The following is a 26776-nucleotide window of genomic DNA, read 5'->3' on the forward strand; positions in this document are numbered from 1 at the left end:
TGACCTTAACTTGTTTGGTGTTCCAGACCAAACCAGAGATACACTAAAGCAGAAAGAATGAGTAAAAGTACAGCAGAACATTGCCGAGCTTCTCTCTTTCTGTACCTGTTTCCTTATTTTTAAAATGAAGAATCATTTTAACCACATTTTATTAAGCTAAGAAAGCCATGAGTTGCTAAAATAATTTAATATTACCCTCTGATCTTCTAGACAGACCCCTTACCTAAATAAATTTCACACTTCGATATCTGAATGGATGCTGTAATTTCATCAAAATTAACAGGTTTGTCTATAATTTTTTTATCTATTAGGATGAAAGCTGAACTCTGCAGCATCATAGAGCTCAACAGCCTCCCTTCTATTCAGATCCCCTCACAAAGTAACTTCTGAAACATATATGACATTTTAAAATATCTATCCTTGTATAGATATATAACATTGTTTTAATTTAACATCAAATCAAATAGACATCTTTTAAAATAGGATTTTAATGTGTAAATGATCTTTTGAAAATACTTAGATGGCTTATTCTAACAAATGTTTATCAGCAAAACAGAGTTTTTATAAACTACCAAGTAAGAATGGAAATTGATTTGTTATAAAAAAATAAACAAGGGGCGCCTGGGTGGCTCAGTGGATTAAGCCACTGCCTTCGGCTCAGGTCGTGATCTCAGGGTCCTGGGATCAAGCCCCGCGTCGGGCTCTCTGCTCCGCAGGAAGCCTGCTTCCTCCTCTCTCTCTGCCTGCCTCTCTGCCTACTTGTGATCTCTCTCTCTGTCAAATAAATAAAAGTAAAATCTTAAAATAAATAAATAAATAAATAAATAAACAAAAATGTATGTTTAATGAGCTTCCATCAGATTAAAATTAAGCTAAAACCAATTCTTTCATATAGTGCTAAGTATGATATTCCAGAAACTTCATTTCTCTTTATTTTTGTCATGTGCTAAAATAAATTAAAAGAAAATATAATAAAAGAATTTGGAAGAATATGTTCAAGCTAGGTAACGAAAAGTAGCGCCATAATCTCAAATGAAATAAATGTATTCATATGAGAAAACACCTTTGAAAATGAAAAATGTAGTTGATAGTAGCTTTAACTTGTCACTAATATTTTATTGAAATTCTATATGCTAGGAACTAGAGACAGAACAGTGATAATGTTAGACAAAGCAAAAAGCATAGAGCCTAGTGAGAAAACTATTAAAACTGTATGCTTGTTTTATTTTATTTTATTTATGTATTTTAAAAGATTTTATTTATTTATTTGACAGAGAGAGATCACAAGTAGGCAGAGAGAGAGAGGGGGAAGCAGGCTCCCTGCCGAGCAGAGAGCCCGATGCGGGGGCTCGATCCCAGGACCCTGAGATCATGACCTGAGCCGAAGGCAGAGGTTTAACCCACTGAGCCACCCAGGTGCCCCTGCTTGTTTTATTATTTAAAAAACCCTTCTATTTCAAGCATCTTTAAACAGTGTAAAACTTTACTATTACTTATAATTTTAACTATGAAGCATATGTGAAATTCCACATAATAAGAAAACTGTCTGCAAACCCAAATACATATTTTCTTTCGCATAGTCCCTTTGGACAGTGGCAAAACAATTATTTAAAATGGCAAATAATATTTACATGCTCTGGAAAGTAAGAAAAATCTTATACTCCTGACTTTATCAGGGTGAAAATTATATAATTTAAGTTCCTAATACGAATTTATGTCCTAGTTTTAGAGAACTATCATACTTTCAATTTTTAAAAAATCAGTATTTAGGAAAATATGTTTGAGTAGCCTGCTCCATAAGTATCAGCCTTGTGTTATATATCTCTTATACTCAGCCCCATCAACCTTCTCCTTGACCTGTCATGATTTCTATCTGCTATGCCAAAGTCTACTTTTGGTTAACTCAATGTCTGTGCATTCAGTGATTCTGATCCAAAAACATTATGAATAACTTCGTGACATTTAAAATTCATATAGATTGTCTAAAATCTATGTTATGTGTTTTCAAATAGAGTGTAGCAGCAAAGAAAGGAGAGTTCCCCAGGAACATTTAAAGAGATCAAAGAAATTTCAAGCATTTGTGGTCTTCCTTGGAAAAAAAAGGTAATCCAGGAACAATTCTTCCCTATAGGATGAAATATTAGCATTGGCTGATGACTCTGCTCACAATTCAATTAGGAAATATAACAGAACAGGTTAACCACAAGGGGGAAAAGAATTAAGACTTGATAATTTGATTGTGTGTATGTGTGAGTGTGTGTCTGGTGATGATGGTAGATGGAAAGGTGTGGTTGGTGTAAAGAAACATAGAAAGCAAGAGAGGTGTGACTTTTCTTGTTGTTTTTGTTGTTGTTGTTGTTTCTTAAGATTTTATTTATTTATTTGTCAGAGAGAGAGAGAGAGAGAGAGAGCGAGCACAGGCAACCAGAGTGATCCGCAGAGGCAGAGGGAGAAGCAGGCTCCCTGCCAAGCAAGGAGCACAAGGTGGGACTCCATCCCAGGACTCTGGGATCATGATCTGAGCTGAAGGCAGCTGCTTAACTGACTGAGCTACCCAGGCATCCTGGTTTTTTTTTTTTTTTGTTTTGTTTTTTTTCAAAATTTTCATATCTTCTGCTCATTTTTTGATATGATTATCTGGTTTGTTTGTGTTGAGTTTGAGGAGTTCTTTATAGATCCTGGATATCAACCTTTTGTCTGTCCTATCATTTGCAAATTTCTTCTCCCATTCTGTGGGTAGCCTCTTTGTTTTGTTTATTTATTTGTCAGAGAGAGAGCACAAGCAAGGAGGAACAGTAGGCAGAGGGAGAAGCAGGCTCCCCGCTGAGCAAGGAGCCAGACATGGGACTTGATCCCAGGACCCTGGGATCATGATCTGAGCCAAAGGCAGATAGATGCCCAACAAACTGAACCACCCAGGAATCCCAGCAAGAGAGTTTCTAACAGTTCACCTTCCTATCCCTAGCTTTGCCCACCTCATCAGTTTAGAGTAGGAAAATATAAATCCCCAAATCAGGAGGGATAAACAAACAGGATGAACCCAGGAAGAGGGCAGAACAGATAATGAAAGGGAGAAACTAGCTAACTATACCCTAATATAATTTTATTCCAGAAACCAAAGGACTACGTAACAGCAAGTTATCTTTTTGTTAGTAGGACCAGGGGGAAATACTCACAATCAGTGTAACTTCCCAAAGTTTTTCTTGGCTCAAGACACTCCTATAAGTATGTAGAGAGGAGGGAGTGTGGAAAATAGGATGTGGTTGAGCCTAAGTTGGAAAATGTAGTCTTCTTCTGTAGACACTAAGTAATATGGCCAATTCACTCAAAGTTTTCTATAGACAGAGTACACGATTGGTCCTAGGCTTTCACCCGTCCTACTATATGCTCATGTGTCTAGGTTTAAAACTGGCCCAACAAGTTGGTGCAGCCACTTTGGAAAGCAGTGTGGAAATTCCTCAAAAAATTAAAAATAGAGCTTCCCTATGACCCTGCAATTGCACTACTGGGTATTTACCCCAAAGATACAGATGTAGTGAAAAGAAGGGCCATATGTACCCCAATGTTCATAGCAGCAATGTCCACAATCACCAAACTGTGAAAGAGCCAAGATACCCTTCAACAGATGAATGGATAAAGAACATATGGTCTATATATACAATGGAATATTACATACCCATCACAAAGGATGAATACCCAACTTTTGTATCAACATGGACAGGGCTGGAGGAGATTATGTTGAGTGAAATAAGTCAAGCAGAGAAAGTCAATTATCACATGGTTTCACTTACTTATGGAGCATAAGGAATAACATGGAGAATATTAGGAGAAGGAAAGGAAAAGTGAATTGGGGTAAATTAGAGGTAGAGATGAAGCTTGAGAGACTGGACTCTGAGAAACAAACAGGGTTTTGGAAGGTGAGGGGGTGAGCCTGGTAATGGGTATTAAGGAGGGTATGTATTTCATGGAGCACTGGGTGTGGTGCATAAACAATGAAACTTGAAACACTGAAAAAATTAAAAAAAATACAAAAATAAAACTGGCCCAACGAACAGGGAGCTTAGAAAAAATAATAAATTGCAACTAGTGCATGGACTGAAAAAAAAATCAAAAGCCGATTAGTGTATTTTACAGTTTATTAATTGAATGGGGCAAACTGATTCAGAATTTTTAAAAATTCCAAGATACCCTAATAAGACATCTCTGAATAGTACCTCAGATGTAGTAACCTAGAAAAAATGTTGCTCTCATCCTTACAATAAAGAGAAAGATGGACAAATTGCAAATTAATGATTTTTTTTTTTTCTAACCTACCAGAGAACTGAAGTTTCAAGCAAACCACATAACTTGAAAACCTGGGAGAGATAGGCACCTTCGGGGAGAAGCAGAACACACATTTGCTTATCTACGATACAAATGGCCATGTGCCATATAAACCAGTTAAAAGACACAGTTGAAAATTTTTAATGAATTGCTGAAGCCCCTTGTGAATTAGTGTGAGAACTTGAACCCACTGGAGGCTGCCCTTATGGGGGATTCACTCCCACTTTGCAAGTGTTTCCTCAATTAACCCCATCAGCATTGACGGGAAATAGTAAAAACAATCTTAAGAACACTATTATGGTGATGCTGGCTAAGCAGGGAAATAGTGGATATTGCTGAAATTCTGCACAGATCAGCCCTTTCTTTTCTTACCCAAACAAAATGTTTAATCTGCAGGGGCAAAGGAAATGGGGAAAAGAAACAAATAGAGGAACTAACCATGAAAGAAAGCAATAATGCATGCCTAGTCCAGAGCTATAATTTTAGAAGGGGCAAGAAAACTTTCTTAGGTTATACCTTTAAGACCCAGGAAGTAGTATCTGCTAAGACTGAGGCTTAATCAGAACTACAGAGAATGTCCCACTCCTTTGCCCCTGCTCCCACATTAACAAGCATGGAGTAAAAATGACAGTGGAATAGAGATGAGAAAGCTGTAGACAGAATTTCTCCAGGTTACAATATAAAGACCCAACACTAAGAGGTGAACAGACATTGAGCAAATAACCTTTGGTACAGAGAGCATGTTCATCAAATGAATGTTATCATAGGTGTATTGTACTGGAGAATCCATGACAACTAAAAATAATCATAAAGGTAAAAATGAGCTTAATTGGCATCACAGTTTGATATGGCCATCCAAAAATTTTATACAATTCTAAGCCACTTTAGTAGGAAAAGGGCCCCTAGGATACTAAATTGTTACATTTTAAATATACTCCACACTAGTTGAACCATATTTTGATTATTGTTGTACACCTGAAGGGCAATGTAGAGGGCTACACCAAGCAGACAAACATTCAAAAGAATATAACCTAATGTGTCAGTACTAAAAAACATTCAAAATGTAATTGTTAAAAAGATCAAGGTATTTTTAACCTTGAGAAATAAAATCCTATTGAATATATACTAGGTATTCAAAAACATTTAAAGGACTGTCAAATGGAAAAATCACATTTTATATATGGTATTGATATATAGAAAAAATTAAAATCAATGTCAATTGATCATTGAGATATATGGTTTCAATCACAGGAGAAACAACTTCTCATTCATCAAAGTAGCCAAAGATAAATATACTACTTCTGAGGTGCATCATTAAAGGTACTCATGTATATATTAAATAATCAATATTGGAAAATGCCTTAAAGTAATTGACTATTATAAGATCAAATTATATTTAATACCACAGATTATATTATTGTATCAAAGGTGAAACACATACCAATTTAGAAAGCTTATGATCATATTTAGGCTAAAAATTTTACATGATATTAAATTCTGTAAATCTTCTAAACTAAGTCATTTGGCAGGAGATACTACTAACTTTTTATTTTGATAGAAAACAAAGCTAAGGAGAGATTCAGTGTAAACAATTCAGAAAAAAAGTCTTTTTTTTTAAATGGGTAAGAGATTTATATTTGTTTATTGAATGTACTAAAAACACTGAAGCTGCTTTGTATTATGTATTGCTTACACTTTAAGAATGCACTCTTCTAAAGGAAAGCAACCTCAATATATTCCATGAATCATCTTTCAGACAGGAAACACTGGGATTTGCCAGTATCAGTGAAGGTGACCCTTTTCTTTTGTAAGAGTTTTCTTTCCTTTTGTCCCCATCCTCTACCAGGTTATTAGGTAAATTTAAAAATAGCATTGGCACTTAAAAATATATCTTAATTTATATTTAAACATTAAGAACTCTATAATTTAAAAGAAAAGCTTGAAAATGCTTTATAGCTTTTGTTTATAGGGAAGATTTTATGAAACAAAAGACAGAGAATTAAAAATGGCTTTTGGGTTTGCATCTTACAAAAAAAGGAATTTGCTGCCAGGAATAACAGAATGTGAAACAAGACTTGCAATTCATCAATACATTTTTTTTTAACCTGGAGCAGAGTTGGTCGAACAGATGTGGAGGGATTTGTGTTCAGGAAGGGAAAAGTGTTCTGGATCTACACAAAAGGGCAATTTTTTTTTTTTTTTCAGTGCAGGATCTTGTGGGATATCTAGGGTGGGGAGGCAATTCCTACACCTCTGGCTTATTCTCTTGAGTCAAAAGAGCACAAAGACATTATCCATCTATGTTTCCCCATAAGAGATAGTCTGGCATTAAATTTAAGAGTAAATACTATGGAAAACAATGTAGCAAGTATTTTTTTCTAATAAAATAAGATAAATTAATTATTAAAGATTAGTTCAGGTCTTAACTCTATATTAAAATAAAATCTAATAAAAAGGCAACTGAACTTATTTAATCAATGAATAAAATACTTGCTTTTAATATTTTCATAATTTTTCCAGATATAATTGTCCTAAATAATTCATACATTGCATAATTCATTTAAATCATATAAATGCCAACACTTCCAAACCTAACAGTTTTAAGCAATTTTGGGGAAAATGAACAACCAAACTATACACAAACTATATAATCAAATTTGCCTTTGGCAATGTTTCCATTTTCTTTAGGATTTTATTTATTTATTTCAGAGAGAGAGAGCAGGAGCAGAGGGAGGTGTGAGTGGGAGGAGCAGAGCCAGAAGCAGACTCCCCGCTGAGCCGGGAGCCAGACTATGGGACTTTATCCCAAAACCCTGGGATCATGACCTGATCTAAAAGGCAGACACTTAACTGACTGAGGCACACAGGTACCCCAATGTTTCCATTTCCTATAAATTTTTACGTTCATCAATAATTGATATAATTTAACCAGCCTAAAACATAGAATAAGTAGCTCCTTTCTTGATCAAGCATGTGAGTCTTGGATGTGAAAACAGAACCCAAAAAAACCAGCAAGCAAACAAAACCCTGGTCACATGACATAACATACCTGGAAATGGCACACACATTACAATTAACAAAGCAAGTTGTACTGTCAAACCTTTTATCAGTGGGGCAGGAAATAAAATCCTACTGTAGGAGAGGAACCAGGAGAAAAGGGAATTAATTCAATCCTCATCCTCAATTTCGGATAAGCTTGTTGGAACTTGATAGGGTAATTTAATAGATTCTAATGAGATAGACAATGTAGCTCTTCACAATTATTCATAGCTAATGTATATGGACGACATCTGATAATTAAAAACATAGGAAATACTGTCCTAAAAATCCTGGTTAAAATTGTACTGAATTATAAGTATTTATTCATCTTAAATACTGATATAAGAAAGCACATTTAATTATGAACATGGGGGCTACACATAGAAAGATTTGAGATTATCTCAATGAGATCTCTAAAATTCACAAATGTCGAGTGACGTGGAGCACTTTTTCATGTGTCTGTTGGCCATCTGAGGGCACGTTTTGCATGGAGCACTGGGTGTTGTGCAAAAAGAATGAATACTGTTACGCTGAAAAAATAAATAAAATGGGAAAAAAAATAAAAAAATTAAAAAATTAAAAATAAAATTCACAAATGTCTTTAGAAATTGATGACATTGATTTATACCAGCAGTAATTTCATAGCAATACCTATGACCTAAATTCCACAATCAGTGCATCACAATTTATCTTAAGCTTATTTTTAAGTTATCAATCACGATTGTGATATACTTAACTCCTAAAGTAAGCAAGTGCTAAAAAAGGGAAAAAACTAAGGTAAAAGAAAGGAGGGAAATATCACATGTAGAACATGCAAAGAACTAGGGGAAGAAATGAAAAGAAGAAAAATTATTTAATCAATGGAATAACCTCATTTAAAAACCACAAAAGATAGAACAAAAGAAGAGTAATATGATACACAATTAATACCTTGAGAGAAATCAATAACATAGAAAAACTAGTAGAGATAATTTATATATCACAGCACTTCCATCTTTGGTCAAGAAAACCTGATTTGCTACCTAAATTGTGAGTGATAAGGATTAAGAAAATACAGGGTCTTTGTAAAACTATAGTAAAGAAAGAAAAAAATTTAATAAACTGTATATTCTTACATACAACCTATGTACAAATTCTTCCCCGCTAAAATGAGATATATTTTAACTGAGCAGTAAGATAGAATTCAAAGAAATTTTTGTTGAATAAATTTGACAGGCAACACTGTGTAAGTACAATGTGCTACTTTGATACCTTTATATACTGTAATATGACTGCCAATGTGGTAATATTTATCAGATTGCATAATTATAGTATACTATTATAGTCTATATTCACTCTACTGTGCATTAGATCTCTATGGCTTATTTACTACTCATTACAAGTATTTACCCTTAAATATCATCACTCTTATTCTCCTCCTCCCTCCATCCCCTGGCATCCACCACTCACTCCATTTGTTACAGATTTAACTTTTTTAGATTCCACATTTAAGTGATATCATACAGTACTTGTTCTCTGTCCAACTTATCTTGCTTAGCATTAATGTGCTTAAGGTCCATCCACGTTGTTGCAAATGGCAGGATATCTTCCTTTCACATGGCTGAATGACTTGCCTTTGTGTATATGAACCATGTGTTTTTTATTCCTTCATCTATTGATGGGCATTTGAACTGTTTCAATTAGCAATAATCGCGCCTCGGATAAACCTCATTGGCTACGATACTGCCACTGCGCAAAGCTATTTGAACTGTTTCAATTACCTGGCTATTGTGAGTAACACTCCAATAAATATAGGTGTGCATATGTCTTGCTGTTTTCATTTCCTTTGGGTATATATCCAGAGTTGGAATTACGGGATCATATGAGTTTTCTTTTTTCTTAGTCCGTTAAAGCTTTGTCAAATATATCTTTTTGAAGGATCTTATCGTTTGCTGATCCCTTTATTTTTTTCTGATATTTCATTTACTTCCGTTTTAATTCTTATTATGCCTTTCTTTCTGATAACTTTGGACTTAGTTTGTTCTTTTTTGAGTAACCTGAAGTATAAAATTGTTTTTAGATTTTTTTTCTAACGTCTTAAATATGTGTTTATTGCTACAAACGTTCCTCTCAGAACTGCTTTTGTTGCATCCCACAATATAAGGCATGTTGTATTTCCATTTTCATTTGAGTTTTTTATTTCCCTTTTGACTTTTTGACCCAATGATTGTTTAGAAGTGTGTTGTTTAGTTCCCACATATTTATAAATCTTCTCACTTTGAAGTCCTCTTATTGTTGATTACTAAGTTTCATAACATTGTAGTCAAAGAAGATAGTTGTTATCATTCCAATCTTCTTAAATTTGCTGAGATTTGCTTTGTGGCCTATTATATGATCTATCCTGGAGAATGTTCCATGTGTACTTGAGAAGAATGTGTATTCTGCTGCTGTTGGATGCAGAGTTCTGTATTTGTCTATTAAGTCTATTTGTTCTAAAGTGTGCTTCAATTACAATGTTTCCTTTTTGATTATGTCTGTATAATCTATCTATTGCTAAAGGTAAAGTATTGAAGTCCCCTACAATTATTGTATTGTTGTCTATTTTTCTCCTAAGTTCTGTCATTAATTGCTTAATATACTTCAGTGCTTGGGTGTTGAGAGCATATTTAGGATTGTTTTATCTTCTTGATGTACTGATCCCTTTATCATAAAATGACCTCCTTTGTCACTTGTTACCTTTTTTGGCTTGATACAAGTATGGCTATACCTGTCTTTTTTTTTTTTTTTTTTTTCTTTTTTGTTTGCTTGGAATATCACCTTCCATCCTCTCACTTTGACCTATGAGTGTCTTTGGACCCGAAATGAGTCTTTTATAGGCAACAAGTAGTTGGGTTTCTTTTTTTTATCCATCCAGCCACTCTGTGTCTTTGATTGGTGAGTTCAATTAATTTATATTTGGGGTGATTATTAATATGTCATGATTTATACTGCTATTTTAACTTTTGACTTCTGGTTATTTTGTATCTCCATTGTTCCTTTTTTCTTCTGTTTGTCTAGCTTTGTAAGTTAGTAGTTGTCCAGTGACTTACTCAGTCTCCTCTTTTTTATGTTTTGTGTACATACTCTAGATTTTCGCCTACTGATACCATGAGGTTTACGTGAAACATTTCATAGATAAAGTAGTCTTTTTTCCACTGATAGCAATTTATCTGTATATAAAAGTCCCGTCCTTATATGCTTCCTCTTTTATATTTTTGATGTCACAAATTATCTCATTTTATGCTATGCTTTCATTACCAAGTTGTGATAGCTGGTTATTTTCAATGTTCATTTATTTTAACCTTTATACTATGGTTAAAATCTTAATATATTCTTTTTAAAAAGACTTATTCTGATTCTGACTGATTCTCATATTAATCCAAATTTTGTGTTCCTTTGTCTTTTTTGTTTCAGCTGAAAGATGTCCTTTCAACATTCTTATAAGCCAGGTCTAGTGGTGGTGAACTCCCTTATCTTTTGTTTGGCTGGAATAGCCTTTATTTCTTCTGCATATCTGAAAGATAACTTTGCAAACAGAGTACTCTTCTTGGCTGGCTTTTTAAATCTTTCAATATTTTGAATATGTCATTCTACATTAAGCTGGTTTGTAGAGTTTCTGCTGAGAAGTCTGCTGATGGCCTAATGAGGGTACCTTTGTAGGTTACTATCTTCTTTTCTCTGACTGCCTTTAAAATTCTTTATCACTGATTTTTGACAGTTTTAATATAAAACTGGAGAAGGTCTTTGTGCATTGAGATAATGAGGTGTTCTATTGGCTTTTTGGTCTTATATATCTAGTTCCTTTCCAAGGCTTGGGAAAGTTTCAGCTATTATTTCTTTAAATACACTCTCTTTTCCCTCCTCCCTCATCTCTCTTTCTGGGGTGCCCATTATTTTTATGTTGGATTCTCTAATGGAGTCAGGTAGTTCTTGCAGGATTTCTTCACCTTTTAAAAATTTTAGTTATCTCTCCTCTTCTCCCTGAATCTTTTTTTTTTTTTAATTTTGATCTTCAAGCTCACTAATTCTCTCTTTCATATAATCTGCTCTATTTCCAATGCATTCTAGTTCATTCTTCATCTCATTACTGAGTTCTTTAACTACAGAATTTGTTTGGTTCCTTTACAGAAATTCAATATTTATGGTAAAATACTCTTTATGTTTGTTAATTTATGTTTGCTAATTTTATTCCCAATATCATTGATTGCCTTTCTGAATTTTCTTGTAGCTTATTGATTTTCTTCCTAAGAGCTACTTAAAATTCTTTATCAACTATATTGTAATATTCCATATCTTTAGGTTCATTTGCTGGAAAACTGTCATTTTTCTTTTTGTAATACCATATTACCATGATTTTTCATCGTGTTAGATGAAAAGTGCCTCTGTCACTGCATTGGATGTAGTAAATATCTTTATTAGGCAAGGCTTGTTTATTTTGACTCTAACAGTTCAGTAAGTTGATAGTAAAGAATCTTCCCTTTATTTTACAGAAAGGAATGTTACAGCCCAAGTTTCATTTTCTCGTTCAAGGAGCTTATTCACCACTAAGGTTGGAAGCATGCATATAGGAAAAAAAAAAAAAAAAAAGAAAAGAAAAAAAAAGGCAAAGGGTAGCAGCAGACCAGGGAAGGCATACACTTAGCTCTTGGGTGCTCACAGTTCAATAGGAGGATCCTCAAGTCTAGGGGAGTACCAAAAGTATGTGGGCTGTCCTCTTGCCTCTCAGGGAAGGCAGCAGGAGAGGCTTTCCTTTGTTTCTCTTTGTCTGCCTTCTTCCCTTTCCTTACTTCCCTCCCCAAGCCTTTCCCCTAGCCTCAAAGATATCAATGGATTCCTTCAGCTATTGTCCATGTAGGTGAGCAGGTCCCTACTCATTGTCTTCATTCCCTACCTCTTCTGCCTTAAAAATTAATGCTGACTCAGCCAGACTGCTCACTGCCTTCTCTGCCATCACTGCTTCTATCACCACTTCCCTCACTCTAATGCCTCCTGCACAATCCAATCCACCTACTTTCTGGTGCACAAATGGATGAATTTCTTACATGTTCTAGGACGCTGTGCAGATGTGCTTTTTTTTTTTTTCTTTTAGGTATCCAGTTAGTTGTAAATCAAAGAGGAGAAAAAAAGTAATGACTCCTGCCACCATGATGTTGATATCATCTGTCAATGCAATAGAATTTCTTTAAAAGGTATTCACATTTTGACTTCCTGGGGGAAAAATACACAAGAAGTTCCAAATTATAAAATGTGAAACATTAGAGAATTTGCAAGTAGGAAGTCTTCCAAGATATCAGGAAAAAAAAAAAAAAAAGCATGATTTAAACAAATGAATAAGTGAATAAGAGAAAATAGAATAGTTATGGCTTTTTTGGTTTGTTCTAGTATTGAAAGACTTTAACTTTCACTACCTATACTGAGCTAAAAAGGTTCTATGTTTCCAATTCATTGCATTTATTTTGGCCATTATATTCAAAATAAGTGTATCTATATGTGAAATTTAAAGAATAGTAAATGGGCAACTAATTATGTGGTAATAACTTCTTCAGTTTAGGAAAAGTAACTTCTGGGATAGAAGGTATTTTGCAGAGATAATGATGTGATCTAGTTAGGTTTTTGTATAGTTATTCTATTATTTGTTGGTTTGTTTTACCTTTATTTTGTTTCTTACCTTCAAGTGTGGATGTTGTTTTTAAAGTATCATGTTAGGAATTTTGCAGGGAGCTGTGGGGTGGTTTATATTAGAGTGATCACCAAGTGATGAGTAAACCTAGTAATAAGAGAATAGTTACTACTCTTCCTTCACTTTGTAAACACACAGTTGAAGTTTGTGATGCTCCTCTGAAACATTCAGTAATATTATTGAAAATAAGATTTAACATGACACACAAAGGAGTACTGAAGCTTTATACAGAGTTGAAGCTATGCTTAATGTTATCCCTTCCCCTCCAAAAAAAAAAAAAAAAATAGTGAATGCAACATCAAATTATGAGGAAATAAAAAATATTTAAGATTATAAGATTAGAATAGTCTTATATGTCATACTGTTAAAGTTCTTCAAACCTTATCCCATTTTTATGCTTGTCTTATTTAATATTTGAAAAAATAGAGATAGAAATTTTGAAAGAATCCTTAGGTAACATTTGTCCATAACTCTCATTTTGAAGAGAATAAATGGAGAGGCTTATTATGTCTGAGTGAGTTGCCTCATGCCACATAATTAATTAGTAACAAATTTGAAATTTAATTGTTAATGTTCTTTTTTTTTTCTTTAAATCTGGTAGATTTCATATTGCCATTTGCAACGACGTGGATGGAACTAGAGGGTATCACGCTTAGTGAAATAAGTCAATCGGAGAAAGACAACTATCATATGATCTCCCTGATATGAGGACATGGAGATGCAACATGAGGGTTAGGGGGGTAGGAGAAGAATAAATGAAACAAGATGGGATTGGGTGGGAGACAAACCATAAGTGACTCTTAATCTCAAAACAAACTGAGGGTTGCTGGGGGGAGGGGGGTTGGGAGAGAGGGGTGGGGTTATGGACACTGGGGAGGGTATGTGCTATGGTGAGTGCTGTGAAGTGCGTAAACCTGGCGATTCACAGACCTGTACCCCTGGGGATAAAAATACATTATATGTTTATAAAAAAATAAAAAAAAATTTAAAAAAACTGTGCTAGATTTCATCACATATATAAAATCTATTTTGGTAGATTTCATCACATGTATATAATCTATATAATCTATTTTACATTTACTTATACACACACCAGGAAGTTTTCAGTTTTTGTAGTCTGCACTGAATGAAACACTACATACCACGTCTGTTTGTCAAATTATCTGTATCTAGTTCTGTATTTTCATAGGTATCAAGAGGCCAAAGAATAAACTCTAGGAATGGTGCACTCTTTAGGTATATCTTGCTCTTTCCTTGCTGCACATTTCCAACTTTATAAGTAGGTGGTAGAATAGACAATCATCTGTTATAAAGGCACAGAGATGGGCCATTAGGTACAAGAACATATACCTTACTTGCTTATTATGGGTTGCCCCCAAATCCATGTGTTTTTATGTTTATTTATATATCCTAAAAACCTGTGCCTCAGAGTGTGTACATATTTAGAAACAGGATCTTTGAAAATGTGATTAAGTTAAAATCAAGTCTTTGGGGGTATTCCCTAGTCCAATGCGACCGATATCCTTGTAAGAATAGGAAATGTGGACACATAGATAGAAACACCAGTCATGTGCATGCAGGATGACCATGTGAAAACACAGTAAAAATGTGGCCATCTGTAAGCCAAGGAGAGAGACTTGAAAAGAAACCAGTTTTGCTCACACCTTCATTTCAGACATCCAACCTTAAGAACTGCGAGAAAATAAATCTCTATTATTTAAGCCAGCCAGTCTGTAGTAATTTGTTATGGCTTCCTCAGCAAATTAACATGCTGCCTATTTGTATTTATGAATACACATCATGAGTAATCCACTGCCTTGAACCTTTTGGTTTCTGTTATTTCTTTACTGTTACAAATATAATTTCCCTTGCCATTGTTTTACCTTTACTGGCATAACTGGTTCAGCATCAAGAGACATTAAGAAGTTATCATTTGTGGGCGCCTGGGTGGCTCAGTGGGTTAAGCCGCTGCCTTCGGCTCAGGTCATGATCTCAGGGTCCTGGGATCGAGTCCCACATCGGGCTCTCTGCTCGGCAGGGAGCCTGCTTCCTCCTCTCTCTCTGCCTGCCTCTCTGCCTGCTTGTGATCTTTCCCTGTCAAATAAATAAATAAAATCTTTAAAATAAAAAAAAAACAAGTTATCATTTGTGTATCAGCACCATGTGTAAACATGAAGCCTTCAAAAATCTGTACTTTGTGTGCTGCTATAGCTATGAGAATGTATTTGGATATATACAAATAAGTCTAGTTACCCTGTCTCACTCAGACTGTTAGAATGAATCCATCTTGCCTTGGAGTTCTGCTGATCCCAGTCATTGACAGAAGTCTCATCCTTCCAATCAATCTGAGATATCATTTCTGTATATTTCCTAACATAATCCAATCCACCATCCCTTCTTTTTCTCTCCATACTTTTCACCAATTTATAATCAATAAATTTGCCTATATTTGTACCATTTTACATTGTTCTTACTATCTTTGCTTTTATGGAAAACCAGCTGTTAATTGAACAATAGCTTCTCCTATTTCACAAATCTGGAACAATTTTTGTTATTTTATATACCTGTTCTAGGAAGGTAAACTGATAACTCTTTGCTTGCAATTGCCACTTTTAGGTTTCTACTGTCCAAAAATATACCACCACAACCAAAAACATAATAGCAAAACTTTCTTTCACTGTGTGTTACTCAAGCCTCAAACATTATCATCCCTCTTCACCTGTCTCTTGTCCACTCCCCTGCAGTCACTGAAGAAGTTAAATACTTATCTTTCTTCTCTTCTCTACTTCTTATCATTTCCCAGTAATATCAAAATCCACGTGGATACCATTTTATCAATTAGAACTCTCATTTCTCTTCTAGTCTTTTAGTTTCTTAGACTAGCCAAATTTGTTTCTACATCAGAACCTTTTGTAGCTATTTTCTGAAATGCTCTTAGTCTTAGTCATCTTTCCATGTACAATTTTTTCAATGCTGATTACAGCTTAAGAAATATAAAGTCTACATCATGTTTTTCACAGTTTAAAAGAAAAAGCGACTTTCAGGGGTGCCTGGGTGTTTCAGTTGGTTGCATGTCCAACTCTTAATTTCCATTCAGGTCACGATCTCAGGGTGATGAGTTCAACCCCTGCATGGGGATCTGTGCTGAGCATGGAGTCTGCTTGAAATTCATTCCCTCTGCCCCGCCCCCTCTTGTGCTCTCTCTCTCTCATTTCTCTGTCTAAATAAATAAGTAAAATCTTTAAAAAAAAATCTGAATTCTATATCATGCTTCTTCATGGTTAAAAAAAAAAAAACAAGAAAACAAAAAAACTGCCTTTCAGGAAAGAGAAAAGAAGAAAAGAGGAAGAAAAGGATGGGATAGGGGAACTAAGAACAAGGAAAGATTAATATAAAAATGAAGCCACTAAACTTTTTGAAGTATAGAACAGGAAAAAATATATATAAACCATATTTCCCATCCTACTCTTAATAAACACACCTAGGCGTGTTATTTTGAATTCCTATGTCTTTACTATCTGCTTTTAAAAAAGTAAACCACTTTGGCCATGGCCTAGATAAAATTCATTTTTTAAAAGACTTTAACCAACTATGGCCTCAGGAGGAAAAATATATTAGCTACTGAAATATATAAATTTGAGAACTTGCAAAACGTGCATAATGGAACACAGAATGAAAGTGATGTCACCAAAAATTGGTGTCTGCCACTTTTTAGTCAGATGACAAAGTTTAAGGGGAAGAGTATATCTAAAATTCATTGAAGTAACAGGGCAAGGATAACATCATGAACCATTTCCAAAGAATTAAAAGACCAATTTTCATTTTTTTGTTATGAAAATATTGGCATGTTATGCTTCATAATTAGGTCACATGTGAGGCCATACCAGGAGTCAAAGATAATTCAGGAAGTTGATTAGAAAATGTACCTTTCAGCCATCTTGCTTTCAGCTTATCTGAACCTGACACTTGCAGCTGTTTGCCATGCATATTGAGGCAGTGAAATGATTTTTATTAAAACGCAGTTAGTGTTGTCAGTTTGTTTCCAAAACTTGGTCTTGGCTAAAAGGGACATTTCTTTCTGAATATCCAACACCCAATACCACAGGGTTTATATTTTCTTTGTTTGAATATTCAGTTTCCAGTTTCCTATTGGAAAATTCTATGGAAGAGAATTTTTACTACTATAGGTAATGAAAATACCACACAAAAAAAACAGATGAATAAAATCTGAAGAAATCCACTTAAACAGTGGCATTATTTTTCCCCAATAACATATCTTTTTCAAAAATCTCAGATACTATTTGGTAGAATTTTCAGTCATAAATATTCCAGTTTAGAATGGCATTTACAAATCATGACTGTATTCCACAACATATTTTTCTAGAATTTCCCCTATTCTTTCAACTCTTTGTGCTCACCTGAAAATTAATGTGATCTTTTCTGGTTTGCAAACAGGTTTTGAAGAAAATCTTTTGCCTATGTGTATACCAATAACATATAATTAACAGAAAAAAGAATCTGTTTTGAGGTATAATAATTCGCCAGTTTTCTTCTCATTGTATTATCACTGTCATAAACCGTTCATCTAACTTTAACTTCTAAGCTCCATTTGTTTAAAAAGAAGGCTTTATAATTATGTTACAGTGTTTGGGGAGAAACAAAAATGGAAAAGGAGAAAGCATTATTGTTCTGAGTGGGTACATTTTATAAGATTATTAGAGAGGAATTTTTATTAATGGAATTTATATTTATTGTATTTCACATCATGAAATATAAAGACCTTTAATATAGAAAGACAACACAGATAAGTCATAACAATATAAAAACTCAAAAATATTAATTGCCTGGCACAAAATAAAAGTAATAAGATGTCACAAATATACAGATACACATTCACATTCACACACATTGATTGGTAGAGCTTGATAGCAAGTGAAAATAAGTGAGAGCATAAAATAAAAGCTACAGGCAAAAAATGTAGCAGAAGGGAATGAGACAGGAAGGATAATAGCTTGCTATAAATTAAGAAAGAAATAAAATTAATGATGAGTTTTTAGTAGCCAAGATACTGAACTAATATTTTAAATTTGTCTTGAAGGGAAAAAATGGGAGAAGAATATCTAGACATTTGGAGAGTAATGGAGACTAGACTAATTGCACCTTAAAAAATCTAATAAGAAAATAGAGTACACCTAGAATTAAATATGTAAAGTGATAGAGTTCAGGTGCAATTTGTAATAAAGTAATAAAATAATTATAACGCCCTAAGAATGTCTTAGACAATCATATAGCAGAGAGAGAAATATAGCCATAGCTTCAGAGAAGCTTAGGAACTACACCCAGGAAATTATTGTTCATCTAAATCTAGTCCAAATATAACTCAGTTTTAAGATTTTGTTTAAGGGGAAAAAAATACAAACACTTTTGTTTAGTTGGCAATAATTAATTGGGTGATTTCTTTGTAGGAAAATATGTACTGACTTTGCTTTTGAAGCATATCTTCCTATTGTATGCAAATAATAAAACAAACTAACAAACATACAATGAACACTTCCAACATAAAGGTGATATTGACAATCTAAAAAGGAAAAACTTATTTTACATAAACAATCTTCTGTGCAGCATAAGAAAGCTGAAGTGGTTCTATTAATATCAGAAAAAGGTGAATTATAAAATAATACAAGATTGTAAATTAAGGTCATTTGATATTGACAAAAGGGTCTTGTTATAGAAAATACTTACAGTGTAATATTTGTATGCATGCAATAGTATTGATGCAGAAAAAGGAAAAAAAGACAGAATTAAAGGAAGAAATAAACACATCCACAAATATAGCTGCAGACTTTAACATTACACTGTCAGTAACTGAAAGAAAAAAGCAGACAAATCTAAAATGATGTAAATAATTTGAACAACATAAATGAACAAAGTGATGTCATATATATGTACAGAAAACCCCACTCCATAAAAGCAAATTATTCTCAAGTTAATATAAAACACTAATTCAGAATCATTGAAACAATTAGTCTCCATAAATCTCAAAGGATCAAAATCATTCAGAGAATGGTTTCTGAGCCACAAAGATGTACTATTAGAAATCATTAACATTAATATATTCAGAAAATCTTCAAATACTTGAAAATTAGACAAAACCCATCTCTATAACCCAAGAATCAAAGAAAAAATCAAAAGGAAAAAAATTAAAATATACTTTAACTGAATAATAATGACAACATAACATTCTGCTATTTGGAGCTATCGGAATCCTCAGAGGCAACTGTATGATTTTTAATGGCCAAAATAAACAAGATATGTGACTTTAAAAAATCTCATAATAGGGGCGCCTGGGTGGCTCAGTCAGTTAAAGCCTCTGCCTTCAGCTCAGGTCATGGTCCCAGGGTCCTGGGATCCAGCCCCGCATCGGGCTCTCTGCTCAGCGGGGAGCCTGCTTCCCTTCCTCTCTCTCTGCCTGCTTCTCTGCCTACTTGTGATCTCTGTCTGTCAAATGAATAAATAAAATCTTAAAAAAAAATCTCATAATAACAAATAGTGTTGAGAGTATGGAGCCACCTGAACTTTCTTACTGATGGGGATAAAAAGTTCTGATTTTTTTTTTTTAATTGCTGGGCAATTCTTATAAACGTTCACTTACTCTAGAATTCAGCAATTCTATTTCTAGACATTATTTTTAAAAATGAATATGTCCACACTAAGACTTTTACAAAGATATTCTTTATATATATCTATATATATATCTTTACAAAGATACAATGAGTAACATTACTCATTCTAGCCCAAACTGAAAACATCCACGTTTTCATCAACAGAAAACCAAATGAACTGATCTATTCATACAAAGACATACTACTCAGCAATAATGAGAAGAGACTATTGGTAAAAGCAATACATGGATAATGTCAAAAATATTCAACTGAGGGAAATAAATCAGACAGATAAGAACAAAAAAGTGTATAATTTCCTTTTTATGAAGTTTGAGTAGGCAAAACCATTGTAAGAGAAATCCATGTTAATAGAAATCACAAATCAGAAATTCATTATCTAGAGTAAGTTCATGACATTAAAGTAAACAGAAATGTTTAGAAATCAAAAATATATACACAGACAACCTATGAGAAGAACTGGTAAACATATATGAATAGCCATTTCAGAGAAGATGAAACCCCAAATTCTGTCAAATGAAAAGAGATATTCAAATTTATTAGTTATAGAACTGCAACTTAAAAACAACTTATTAATACATTGCCAGCATTCCATCAGGAAAACCTGGAATATGCTGAGTTTTGTTATCAACTGTGTAAATGAAAGAATGATGGACTACAGCTGAAAATGTACATGAATAAAGCCATTCTAGTTGTAAGTATCTGACCTCATTCAAGGTAAGTAGAGGTAACAATTCTGCTTAAATATGTCAACTTATAAAAAATTACATTTGAGGACGTTTATCACAGAATTGTTAATAGTAGTGGAATGCTGGAACCTCTCAGAAAGCCACACTGGAGAAATAGAAAGACTGTGGTGAATATACAACACTGTATACAACACAACGGTTAGAAGCAACAGGTATCAGACATATGCACTTCTGCAGATACATACATACACACTCCAACATGGATATTCCCTGAAGACACATAGGTTCTATTGAATACCATTTACATAAATTAAAAATTGGGGCCGACAGGTGTAGAATTGAAGACTTGGTGGCAGGAATTTGAGGTGGTTGCTTGTGATAGACTTTATTTTTTCTACCAAGTAGGAGGCAAGGTCATCTGCTGAGAACCACTCAGGTAGAGGAGTATGGAAGATAGAAAAGTTTGACTGCAGAATCTAGACAAAACAAATGTAATAATAAAATTCTCAGCCAGTATTGAGGTCCAGCTGAGGTTAGTGACTATGCAATTACATTGCTAACAATCTCCCTGGTGTGTGATTTTTCTCCTACTACTTTTAGCTACCCAGTGGGAGGCTTAGACAAGGCTGAGAGTGAATCAGTCATTTTTTTTAAAAAAAGTCTATTTACCTGAATAAATGAATTGATTTCTTTTTTTTTTTTTTTAAACTCTCTGGGCAGCACTTACTTCATATTTACTTGATACTCTCGGAGAAGAAAATAGAATGAGATGATTAAAAATGACAGAATTTGGAACAGATGAATTTAAAGGCTAAGATAGGTTTAGTAATCTAATCAAAAGTGTGATTTAAAAAAAAAAAAGTATGATTTCAGGTAGTTGCCCTTGGAAAACCAACCTACCGTTCTTTCTTTCTTGATTTTATGTATTTATTTGAGAGAGAGGAAGCATGAACAGGGGGCAGATGGAGAGGGAGAAGCAGACTCCCTGCTGAGTTTGACATGGGGCTTGATCACAGGACCCTGGGATCATGACATGAGCTGAAGACAGACTCTTAGCGAACTGAGCCACCCAGGTGCCCAGCACCCCCATCTTTTCAAGGTGGAAAACTATGCTCTAAAATGAAAGAGATACTATATAAATCAGGAAGGATGGATTATAATCCTGGCACCATCACTGTTGAACTTTGTGAGTTGAGAACCATTCCCAAGTCTTTTGAAATCAGTTCCATCATCTATGAATTGAAATGATCATATTTTTGGTCTTTGCATCTCTCCCACTGCAGACTTAGTAAGGCAAGTCATTCTAGCTTATATCTCCCAAATTACCACCAAATTCTTGAACAAATATGTACTCTACTAAAATTACTTAGATTTACATTGTTATATTAGAACAGCATAATGGAATATAAACAATGTTTTATTTTTGAATAGTTATCTCAAGAGATATTAGTCTAGACATTTTAGGATATATTCTCTTTATCTCCATTTCCTGCACTAAGAAGACTTGGAAATTAGGTTCTAGTAGTCACTAAAGACTATCGCTGCACCCATTATTGTAAATAGAATGAAGACAGACTGTTAACATTTGTTTTCTGATTTGTTTATCTGAAATAAGACTATTATGGAAGTCATGCAGTTAAGAATATACTCATTATATATACCTGAATCTTATGGTTGCCTGAAGTCTTTCCTGTGGATCCATTTCATCCAAAACACCTGTCTGTGTAAACAACAATAACATTATTTTAGGAGCTCACTTTCCTCAAGAGAAAAGTAAAAATTAAACCATTATTCTTTGTGGAAAAAATTCAGAAAGATATACAACAAAATAAATAAATGCTTCATGCTCAACACTGTGCTTCATATATAAGGGATGCATTTAGGAAGTAACAAATCTGATATCCTGACTACCAAACTTAAAGTAAACCCATTTGTGTCTTTCAAACACCACAATTAAATCATCATAAGATATGAGAAAAAAATATATGAGATAAAATTTTCCAGTTGTTTTAAAAGGCTTATAGCCTACATGGCACATGCATAGTGGAAATAATACTGTATAGTATAATAATGAATGTAATGTAAAATATGAGGTGAAATGGTATAGCATAAATAAAAAGATTATGATAAAAGTGAAATTCGGACTTGATGCTCTTTGATTTTTTTTTTATTGCAAATAAGCTATTTTTTTTTATTTGTTTATTTACAGCATAACAGTGTCCATTGTTTTGGCATCACACTCAGTGCTCCATGCAGTACGTGCCCTCCCTATTACCCATCACCCGGTTCCTCAACCTCCCACCCCCCCGCCCCTTCAAAACCCTCTGGTTGTTTTTCAGAGTCCATAGTCTCTCAAGAACATGGAGGACATGGGGAGATGCTCTTTGATTTTTTAAAATGTGATGTAAGGGGTGCCTGGGTGGCTCAGTTGGTTAAGCAATGACCTTCAGTTCAGGTCATGACCCTGGAGTCCCGGGATCAAGTCCCGCATCAGGCTCCCTATTCAGCGGGGAGTCTGCTTCTCCCTCTGATAATCTCCCCTCGCATGCTCTCTTTCTCTCAAGTAAATAAATAAAATCTTTAAAAATAAAATAAAATAAAATTGTGACTAAGTATTAACAAAGGATGTGAAATGGTAAAATTAAAAATATTTCTCAAACTCATCCCACAGCTGACACATGAGTTAATGTCTAATCTTCTTCCTAATAAAGAATGTAATAAAGGTATATACAGATATATTTTACACATATGTGCATATACACATATGTGTTATCTATATCCACGCATATACACATGTATGTTTGCTCACATTATCTGATTTTTTTTTCTTTTTCAAGCACAGATTATATTTTCTACCCAATCCTTTAACTAGATAGTGCCATGCAACGTATTTTGGCCAGTGGCTTGGGGACAGAAATGGCATGTGTCTCTTTCTGGCCAATGAATTCAATTGCTAGTGCAAGACCCTTACTCTCATATAGTAATCACAGAAGAAAGTATTTAGGTGGAGTCACAGATCAGAAGTCAGCTCCCTTGTCAAATAACCCAAACTTGCAGTGTATTTTATGAGCAAGAAAAAAACTACAAAAAATAAAAACAAAAGCTAACCCCACTCTCCCATAAAAACAAAAGGCACTTTGCTGTGTTAGCTACTTAAGAGGTTATGTTTACATAAAACAGATGGTCTATGCTGACTGATAGAATAATCATCATAACTATGATCATCTCTAAGTATATTGAGAGCCCTAATAATCAAGCCCTTGAGACAGCTTGACAGTAAGTGTTCATACAGTGTCAAGTAGCTTAGGATGTTATATTTTCTTGTTTTTATAAATATGATATTTTATAAATATGATTGTATTCATTTATGAAAAATTTAAAAGACTGAAAACCTGGTGGGTCATTTTTATCCTTCAACTTTATTATTATTTGCTGAGAAAATAGTAGGTCTTATTTTGCTTTTGTTTCTCAATCACAGCAATTTACATACATCTTTCTCTATCTACATCTCTAATTAGATATAGGTATTATATATACATATATATATATATATAATTATTTTTTAAAGACACAACATGCTAAAGAATTAAAAAGCAGAAAGCACACACCAAAAAAGTTGTGGAATTATTGTTTTTGCAGTTGCTTTCCCCATTCTCTTTAAAATAAATAAATCACAGTGCTATTTTATAATCAGAAGTTTGTTGTTGTTGTTTTTTTTTTTTTTTATAAGATTTTATTTATTTATTTGACAGAGAGAGATCACAAGTAGATAGAGAGGCAGGCAGAGAGAGAGAGGGAAGCAGGCTCCCTGCTGAGCAGAGAGCCCGATGCGGGACTCGATCCCAGGACCCTGAGATCATGACCTGAGCCGAAGGCAGCGGCTTAACCCACTGAGCCACCCAGGCGCCCCTGTTGTTGTTTTTAATAGTTCATTATTCATTAGTTTTGTTATAGATTTCTGAGATATTTGTTCAAAATACAGATATCATATTACATATGTCCATTTATTTTGGTGTTCATTTAAAGTTTAACATTCTACAAAAGAATTAAGAATCTTCAACTAATATGTCATTAATTGATAAACCCTAGAACATGGCGAGTCTCAGGTTTGGTTTTGTTTTTCAGTGTAATATAGTAAGAATAGAGCAATCCTGAAAAACTCTGTGCCCTTAATATCTCATCAAAGGTTCTGACCAATTTTGAAGTGGCTACTCTTCTATGAACAGATGGTTGTATGTGAACTCATCCAAGACATCCAAACAGATGTCTGTCCTGAGGTCATCCTACCACAGATTAGAAGATGTGCAAATACTAATCCAGATCTGAGTTAGATAACATAATTTTTTTTCAGTAAAATTGGATGAATTAAATAACCTAATTTTTGAAAGTTGGCTTTCAGGAAACCACAGCTGTTTGAAAATCACAGGCTACACTCCCCATTACAACAGCATCTCTTTCCTTCTAATGTTAATATTTTTACAAAAGGAAAAAAAATACAGTCTATTTGTCTCATCCTGAAACTCTTAACTTCATAGAAAATATGACTTTAAATTATCTTTCGTGTGAATCTAAAAGACACAGTTTTTTGTTAGGACATACCATTTTAGAGTTGCTACAGGCTAAATGGAAAGAGCAGAACTGCTAACTGATTACCAACATTTCTCAAAAAAAAAAGTTTCAACAGACTATCAAATTTTAATTTCAGTGCATCAGTGATTATTTAAATGACATTTAGTTATTGGACAATAGGTAAAATATATGTAGTATAAACCCAATCATAATTAAATAATATACTTATTTGTTTTATTCCACAAATACTTACAAATTCTTAAAATGTGTCAGTTACCCCTCATTGTTGCCCTTAACTGAGACTATTTAAATAAGAGTAAAAGAGTAGAGGGGTTACTTTATATTTCAAGGTCAGGTCATCAGATTTATGATTTCCATAGTTAATGACAGCAAATACCGATGCATTTAAAGGACTGTTTTTGAAAGACTTTGACTTTCTCTGTCATAAATAAATTTTCTAGAATTTTTATAAAGCAAACACACATTTTGTAGGTTGTTTTATTTTATTTTATTTTTTTTAATATTTTATTTATTTATTTGACACAGAGAGAGAGATCACAAGTAGGCAGAGAGGCAGGCAAGAGAGGAAGGGAAGCAGGCTCCCCACTGAGCAGAGAGCCCGATGCGGGACTCGATCCCAGGACCCCGAGATCATGACCTGAGCCGAAGGCTGCGGCTTAACCCACTGAGCCACCCAGGTGCCCCTTGTAGGTTGTTTTATAATTTGCTCTCTGAACTTTCCTAATGTGAAAGCTGAAAAGATGCCGGAAGCACTACCACTTTACTTCACCTATTTGAATTTTTGAAATTTTGTAAGAACCTCTATGTGCTTAAATCCTCCAGATTATCTTATTTTCATCTAATATTATACTTCCCGAAACCAATTTACAATTACATTCAATGACAGGTAGTGGCTATTTCTATTATTACTATGACTGACCAGTTACCCCACAAAACTGACACATGCTCTCCCTTCTATTCCATTTTATTTTTAATTTAGCTCTTATTTGTTAATCATACTAAGCAGAAATAATACAACTTTTGACTCCCTTTAGCATTTTAAATATAGAGAGAATTCCTGGAAGTGACTTATTCTTTTCTTATTTTTTGGAAATTGTTTTGTTTCATAACAAATGACATGAAATTGATCATGCTATTTTATTCAGTTACAAGAATCAATAGAAGAGTCATTTTAAAGAGGGTACAAGACATATGGTGGATTGTTCCTGTCATCTTCTCTGAGAATTGGTCTATATTACGAATACAAATATATCCAATTCTTATGTGTATTATAAGACTTTAGAATAATCTTGAATATATTAGAGGAAAGTACAAAGGAAAATGTCAGTTTAATAGCTATATTAAAATTTTCAATAGATTTATTTAATAGATTTTTTTAAATTCATTATTTTATTTGTTTACTCTCAATAATGAAAAATGGGCAAGATAGACATAGCTTTTTCTTTTCTACAGATGATAAATTGAGTTGAACTGCTGGCTTTTAATGGCAGTGATTGGTCTAGGAAAAAAAATGACTCTTTTTATAGTTCATTTCCAATGAACCTGGTATGCTTGGTATATAAGAAATATAACCAAAATTTCACTAAAAAATTAAAAGGACATTTAATGTGAATAGCCATTAAATGCATAGTTGTATCCAGTGAATACAATAGGAATTCTGATAACAACAAAAAAAGCAACTCTCCTGGTGGGTGGCTGGTAATTCCCAAATTTTGGGCAGACATGTGGGATTAAGTCAGCATGAGAGTATTAAGAAT

The 26776-nt window shown here is 33.8% G+C and overlaps 1 pseudogene; it reads right to left on the bottom strand.

Moving 5' to 3' along the window:
• Positions 1 to 8988: 8988 nt before the first annotated feature.
• LOC123925332 lies at positions 8989 to 9102 on the bottom strand (annotated as a pseudogene).
• Positions 9103 to 26776: the final 17674 nt, after the last annotated feature.

Source organism: Meles meles, chromosome 14 (genome assembly GCF_922984935.1).
Source record: "Meles meles chromosome 14, mMelMel3.1 paternal haplotype, whole genome shotgun sequence".
Taxonomy (NCBI): Eukaryota; Metazoa; Chordata; class Mammalia; order Carnivora; family Mustelidae; genus Meles; species Meles meles.